Here is an 8,690-nt window from a genome sequence, read left to right as displayed (position 1 = left end):
TGACACAGAAATACTCTATCAAACGTCCAACATTAGTTTTTGAAACTTTGTCTATGTTTAGGATGGGAATCCAAGTCTTTAAAAGTGTAAAAAGCTCAGTATGCATGAAACAGCATTTCACCCCCCTTTAAACATTTTAAATACTTACAGTCCACACAGCAGTCACATCAAAGCGTTACATACATTATTATTTTAACGATTTATAAAAGATGAATCACTGTCTGGCCATCAGGAATTTTGGTATGGTGAAAAACAGTTATGATTATAACTTTTTTGTAGTATTACACCACATTAATGTTAATTACAATTGTGTGTTATATTAGTTTGTAGTTTTCTTGTGGTGTAAGATGTCATGTGCCGCAACCCGTTTTCACTCCCAAGGCGTCAAAATCCAAAGCATGGTCAAGTGCCTTCGGCGTCACAATTAAGACGCTAAAGGTGCCCCTAGGCGTCATTTTTCGACGAGCTGGGTGCTCCATTCCTTTTAATGATAAACCTTTGGCGTCATAAACAGACGCATTTAATTATTTGCGTTTATAAAAGCAGACATGATTTTATTAATATTTAAAGGCTACTTTTATATTTTGGAGCAACTAACCCAACTCCTACCCTAAACCTACCCATATCTAAACAATATAAAACACATAACAGGCAAATAAATGTACAGTCACAGGTATTTATTGCAAAAACGGATCAAAACAGTATAAAAGTATTAACTCATGTTGCATTCCAAGTCTTTTGAAGTCCTACGATGTCTTCATGTGAAGAACAGATCTTGATGTTTTAATCGCTGAAATGATGATCACGCTTCCCCGTGAATGAACTCATTCATAACTCATTCAAATAATTCAAAAGACTCCTGAGCATGACGCAATCGGTCACAAGACACAGGAGAGCCAATGACATTTTACAATCAATGCTGACGTAATGACGCAATTGGTCACAAGACATACAAGAGCCAATGCAATTTCACTATGAAATCTGAAGTACGAGCGGCAATATTTGAAATTTGATGTGTTCATGATCTTCGGCCGATGGAGATGCTGATCGCTTTTGGAGATTTTCTTCATACAAATCAATCGTTTGGCCTCGGAAAACTTGGATTATTTAACTTTTTGAATAACTCGTGGATGCAGACGTTTGTTATATCCTGTGTTTTATATCATGTTCACACAAATGGGTAGGTTTAGGGATGGGATGGGGTTGGGTTACATGTTAAGCATGTCTAAATAGCGTAAATAAAATAAATGTAAATAAAATTACGCTTGCTGATTAAATTGAAAAACACACTCCAACATGTCATAATGGCAAAATCATAAACCAATACAATATCACCATAACGATAACATTCCCAATACCCAGTGCGTCTGTGTATGGCGCCAAAGGTTTCTCACTGAAATGAATGGAACACCCAGGGCGTCGAAACATGACTCCTTGGGGTACCTTTTGCGTCTTAATTGTGACGCGGAAGGCACTTGACCATGCTTCTTGACGCCTTGGTAGTGAGAATGGGTTGTGTGACGTCAGCCTTAACAACCGGGTAGTTGAGGATACTCCAAAGAACCTTTTATGCTAAAAAGGTTCTATAATGACAAGAAATAACCCTTTTGGCACGTAAAAAGGGTTCTTTATAGAACACTGAAAAAAATGCATTTCTTATTTAGTATTTTTGTCTTGTTTCTAGTCTAAATATCTAAAAATTCTTACATTTAAGCCTAGTTCACACTGCCCGATTTTTGGCCCGATTTCGGGTCACCGACAGGTTTTGTGAAATCGCCGACAAATGCCCGAGATCACAGGCAAATCGGTGCTCATGCACGCGAGTGACAGTCACGCAGTGTGAATAATCAAAGACGCGATCAGAGAGAATCGCCGATGAGTCACTGACGCCCATAAGATCATATTTGGCATGCTAAATATCTGGACCTGTCGGCGATTGAAACTCCTGCTGTGTGAAATGAGTTCTGACTGAAAATTACATCGGCGATGACCGGCAGCCAATGAAAGAGTGAGATACAGGGCAGCAGGACGTTCAGGGAGGAGTTATAGAGCAGAACATCAGTATTTTAATAGATATATTTACAATTCTATCAAACAGAAACAAAGGCCAAACATTTGCACATCCAGCCGCAGCAGCAGCACACTACAAAATTGTTTATTTACCTCAAACTGTCTTTGCAGAACACAATCCTGGCTCCCTCTGTCTCTCAAACAATTTTTTCCGCCATAATCTTTTTTCTTTTTCTCCACAAATCAGCGCACATACAATTTGATAAACTTTGTGCAGTTTATCATTTTTAATAAAAATTCCAAGTCTCGCGCGAAAACTCCGGTCTGACTCACGTGTGATCTCGTGTTGTTTACTTCTCACATCGCACGTGTAGTTGGAAAACGTAGTTCTGTTTGTGCACCGGAGAGAGAGAGAGAGAGTTCTCGGTGATTCTTCCTCTTGTTCAGTCATGCAGTGTGAACTCTTCTGTCGTCAAACCATCGGTCAGTGTGAACACAGCAGAGACTGAATGATACCCCAGATAGTCATGCAGTGTGAATAGAGCATTGACCCGACGAGTTTGAAAATCGTGCAGTCTGAACTAGGCTTAAGAAACAATAAGTAACAATTATTGTTTTGTTTTGGGGGAAAAAAATAACTCAAAATTAAGAGAGTATTTGCTTAAAATAAGCAAAATTAAGGGTAAGTAAAATAATGTTGTTTTAAGATTATTTGACTTACCCCACTGGCAGATTATGTTGCTTATTTTAAGCAAAAAACCTTTAGGTATTTTTTCCCAAAACAAGACAATTACTTTTGCTTGTCTAGTAAATACTTATTGTTTTAAGAAATTTTAGATGTTTTGACTAGAAACAAGACAAAAATACCAAGTAAGTATTATTTGCAGTGAACCTATTAGGGGTTCCAAATACGTAGTGCCGATAAAACCTTTTAAGGTTCTATAGAATCTTTTCTTCTAAGAGTGTACTACATTTAAATTCAAAATGACTCCATCACCATTCAAAAAGTATGTTCTATATAGTATTCATAAATGTCATTCATAAATCCTTCCGTGGCCTCATGGGATAATAAAGTGTCCACTGAATGCACACTTCAGAACCTCGTTGGAAGTGATAGGCATAGACAATAAAAGAAATGGACAGAGCTATCCCATTGACTTCAATGGCGGAAAATGAGGCCAATCAGAGGCACTCACTTCCTGATGGCTGGGCGAACTGCGCAGGCTCAGACTGAGCTTGACAACGTAGATGTGACATGAGCAACCTGTCTGACAGTTGTAGGTCTTCTAGTAGTTGTGAAAGCTGAATCACGTTGTTTAAATATTTTCTCACTATCGGCTTCTCCCCATTCTTCTCCCTTGACTTTATCGGACTTTATGTCTCCACGTCCCCCTGACTGCCTCATAGACAGTAAAAGATTGCTTCTGAGCGTCTCCTCCTGTCTATACGGTAATTTCTCAACTGTGCGACAGAGTCGCATTGGTTATGATGCAATCGTTAGCCTATTTTTACAAAAACAGCTTCCACGGGGGCGATAGTGTAAGATACAAGGTAACGGAGCCTTTTATGCATTGTCGTGTTTCTTTATAAATAGACAATGGAAAAATGGAGTCTTTAAACGTCTCAGATGTAAAGTTATTCACTGTCAAAGTGACTCAAAATTGAATGGGAGTCAATGCGATGCTAACAGCAGCTGATGGCTTGGTTAGCAATGGCCGCCCCTGTGGGTGGAACGCTTTCCGAGAGCTAGATTACCCCCTTGGTAATAGGCCATCCGGGAATTTTTCACCTACTGTTTTTCGAACACTTTGTATTCGGACACTCTGTTGGTGTACTGTTTTTCCACATACTATACTGAAGGGAATTTAATTTTGGATACAGCGAGTGTTTATACCCTTGGAAGGGAATCAACATCTAAAATCTAGTAGCATTTTCTGAATATCAACAATGGTGTTTAAACGAGGTTTATTTGCAAAGGACGAAATCCAGTGGGAACTGTCAAAGTCGATGCACAAAGTCCTATGTCACCCGGTCTAATCTTCATGGTACTTTAGACCGTGATAGAAACACAGACAGCAGCAGGTCTGGGGGAAAAGAGCTCTTGGGAAAAAAAGTTCCTGGGACAAATTGTTCCGGGTAATTTCAGTGGAAATGGGGCTTTTGAGTGAAACAGCACTTCATCATTGTTTATAAGACAGTGCCATCCAAAGAGTTTGGACATCCCTGCCCTAGTGTTAAAGGTGTCATGAAATGGCTTTTTAAATGTTTTTATACTGTTGTCTGAGGTCAACTTATGACATTTGAATGGTTTTTACATTCAAAAACATCATAACTAATAAGGAAAAGTCTATTTTCTAAACTGGTTTTGAGTCTCTCTCCTGAACTCTGAATTTTGATGGGCGTGACGCACCGGAGACTTAGAAGTAAACGCCCACGGCTAGGATTGGATAATATTTGCATATTTAATAGGGATTCAACAATACAGTTAGTCCACGGTTCAATTCATACTTTGGTTTTTACCTTTTCGGTTTAGTTCGTTTTTTTGCTATTCTATTCTTAGGCGACAGGAACAGAAAGAGGTTAAAGGGATAGTTCACTTTGAAATTAAATTTTGATATGTTTTAGCTTACCTTATGGGCATCCGAGATGTAGGAGTATTTGTTTCCCCAGTAGTTTCAATTTTGATCATTTTAGGTCAAACCGTTCTTGACCGGTCTGTTCTTGACATTAACAAATGTTTAACAAAGTTTAACATTTCTAACTTATTTGGTTAGTTAAAACAATGTAAAAACATGTTGTCATAACTTATTGAACATATATATATATTTACAGTGTATAGATGAAGGAGATTCTAGATACCTGGACGCTATGCACAACTCATATCAAAATGTATATTTGCTCTAAGGATAGGGAAAATGCTTATGAAAATGCTGTTGTCAACAACAACTGTTCCCAAGGGCATGTGCGCTGCCATAAAACAAAAATCGGTTGAAAGATGGACTCATTCTTTTATTCTCTTGTGCACCACCAATTTCTAATAAAAAGCATGATTTTACTCACGTTGTAAATGAACATGTGTTTCTGGACATATTTAAAAAAAGAAAAACACTGAATATCTAGCAATAAATTGTATGCAACAACAGAGCTGTTGCACCTAATGCTATTTTAGCTTTTTAATACATAAAAACTCACCCATTCTATCACTAAAGACTAATTTCCTGTATAAGGTCAAAGTCTGAGTACAATATTTGACAAAAGCACTAATCATTTGTTTCCTGTTCTGGCCCTGTTCCTATCCAGTCCCAACATGAGGAAACAGCCCAGTAACCTGAACCCATAACATGCACTTACATTTATTATTCTAACTAATGCCTTTAAGAGTCAGTCAGAAAAGGCCCTGATGACATCACCCTATGCCTCTGAGTGAGGCTGATTCAAGCTATAAAAGGCGGAGGGCCTTACGCAAATGAGACCCTTCATCTGCTCCACTGTGTTTTTCAAGTGACACACATGAGCAGCTATTTTCTTACTTCAGCTTTTATTTATTTTTATTTGTGTGACCTGCACATAACATGCAGGAAAAATAAAGTAGTGTTACGGACCCAGTTTATATTAGGTGGCATTAACTAACATTTTAATTAATCATTTGATACAATTCACTTACTGTGTACATACATGTTTTTACATGGTGCTTACATTTTTTTAAAATATGCATGTAATACATCTGTAATACATTTTTGTAGTTACATTTATATTGACACTGTTGATTTTTTATTTATTTTTTTGTAGTTACAATTATATTGACATTGTTGAAATTTGCCGTCATCAAACTACACCTTTGTTTTGAATAGGCGTCCTCTAGCGGACAAACAAAATTACATAGTACAGCTTTAAGGCCACCTAATATAAAGTGGGAATTGTATGATCTCCCCAACTTTTTGTTCTTGCATGTCATTTTCAGGGCTCCATGCATTTGGAAGTTTAGGGTAACTTTTTAAATTACTTTTTATACTTTTTTTTGAAAGAAAAAGCAGCAAAGTCTTGTGCTGTTCTTCAACGAGTCAGGCATAATTTTTTTAGAAAATGATCATTTTGCTATAAGACCCTGTTCCTCAGCTGGCACTTTAAAGCACTTTAAAACCCTTTGAAACTGCATTGACGAGGACGTTCAACATGGAAGTCCATTGTGTGGCGAAAAATCCTGAAAGGTTTTCCTCAAAAAACTTACATTTCTTTTCCAGAAAAGAAAGAAAGCAAGAAAGACATGGACATCGGCATTGGGGTGAGTAAATTATCAGGACATTTTAATTTTAAGGTAAACTAATCGTTTAATTTTTTAAAAAAACTTTATTAATAAAACATTATAGCTAACTGTGTGCTTCGTATATGTACATTTCTGTAATGCTTGGACACAGTCTCCTCTGATAACAAACCACTTTAAATTGTAATGTAAATACATGCATTTTCTGTGAAGCTGCTTTGAAATAATATTATGAAAAGCACTATACAACTAAATGTGAATGGAATTTAATTTAATGTATTATGCGAGAAACCACATGGAAATAAGTATATACTGTAAGATTAAGTCAGTAAGTTTAAAAACTCTTGTGAAATATATATTAATAACAATCATTATAAATATATTTATGGTCACATTTGATCGATTTTAATGAATAAGTAAAACATCATTAAAAATGATATCGTCCTCAAACAATTAAATTACATTCTAATATACAAAAATATAACATTGTTTATTTTTAATACATTCTATAAATGTATAACATTTAAAACACCTGCTTAACTTCTTCATCCATTATATGGTTGACCCTTGTTTGAATATATTTAATATGTGGTTTTTATTTACTGAGATTTTGTCCTTGTAACATTTTTGCGTGACAACTTGCACCAATCTCCATTACATGTTTTACTCATATAAAATATGATCTGCAGGACCAGGCTCTGGTAAAATCAAATACACATTTAATTAATACATTAACCAACCCACCCTCCATAAACTGGGCCAAACACATGGTGTAATATTACATTTCTCTTTATGACATGCTGAGATTTTCTATGAGTGATATAACAGGATTTAGTGCCTTACGGAGTTGAGAGCAGATTCAGTCAGGCATCTGAAAAATCCTGTTTAATGTGAGAATGATAAATTAGCCACAGATGTTTGAGTGGAATACGGCGGGATGAGCGCAATACTTGCCTCAAAAGAACAGGTGATGCCATATGTTGTGAAATCAGATCGCCCTGCATCTCTGATGGTCTTGGGTCATATTGTAACTGATTGTCATGCCTCGTTCTGCAACTGACTTTGAAGCCAATGATATTCAGATGCTGCGCCAATGCAAACAAGGGGTAAAAGGGAAGGTTTCCAAAAGTAAACTGTACTATCACACGGAACTAAATCAGAGAACGTTGATGTATGTGAGCATTGGTGTTTGGGGAGAGTGAATAAGGAAATAATAGCTATCTACAATGCCAGCACCCAGGTTAAAAGGATAGTTCACTTAAAAATCAATGCAACTAACTGATCCACATGTTCCAAATCTGTGAATTTATTTCTTCTGGCAAGCACTCAAGTCCTTGTCACTTTCCGGTTGGTCTGAGATTTTAAGTTTCAAAAGCACCATAAGTATAATGCAAGTGGTCCATGATTTGTGAACGGTATTTCAATATTCTGAAGGCATATAACAGCTTTTTTTTTGTGAGGAAAAGACTAATAAATTATTCACGGGTAATCTTCACCTCCAGTGATCTGTTTAGTGCTTCAACAACATAGATGCATCAGTGAGTTGAACTCAATAACTCAATCAGTCAAATTTGTGAATGAATCATGCAGGTTTTCAAAATGAAATCGCATGAAGCCTTGGGCAGGGCTATCGATGTGATCTGGAAATTATACTCATTCACACTTTTCCTCATACCCCAGTTGAATCTACACTTGTAGTGAACTTTAAATATTAAAAGTGCAATTTACTTTACTAAACTGTACTTTGAGATAATATTACCAAAACAAAATGTGACCCAAGTGTACATAAGAGAGCACACATTCATTAATGTTTCTAACACACTTAAGGTCCCGATATACTCACAGCAAAGTTCTTTTTTTTCCGTTTAGGGGTAAAAAGAAGTTTGATATACCTTTGTAAGGGTATACTGTTAGTGAACATCCTGATGCCACCCACACTGTTGAGAGCGGGGTTTAAATGAATATGTGCTGCGCTTTCCTCTCACTAACAAAATAAACACAACAAAAATGACAGCAGTTAGAAAACAACAGTTAAGCAAGCATCTGATCATAGCTATGTGTATGTTTTCCACAAGCTCTGCAATTCGGCACTGCAGTCAAGTAGTCATGTCACGTTACAGTTCTTCTTGTTGCTTGATTGCTTCTCTGTATCTAGTGTTAGATTACACAGTTTAAGTACTATAGCTGGCTTTGGTGAGTTAAGAAGGAGCATCATTCTAAACCCAGGGCTGCTGAGAGGAAGTGGCGAAAATCGAAAGATCAGCCTGTCTGACAGACATTTCTTGCTGGTTGAAGGACCACCTAAGACAGAACTGCTTGTGTTCTCGGTCAAACCATCACTTTATCTCAACTTCTCCATTCAGCTATCATCACCCATAACTTCTTCCAGGATTACCAGGAACCTTGGAGTTGTGATTGA

Source organism: Pseudorasbora parva, chromosome 13, assembly GCF_024679245.1.
Source record: "Pseudorasbora parva isolate DD20220531a chromosome 13, ASM2467924v1, whole genome shotgun sequence".
In the NCBI taxonomy this organism is placed as follows: domain Eukaryota; kingdom Metazoa; phylum Chordata; class Actinopteri; order Cypriniformes; family Gobionidae; genus Pseudorasbora; species Pseudorasbora parva.
The sequence above is the reverse complement of the archived record's forward strand: the minus strand, read 5'-3'. Positions refer to the sequence as shown.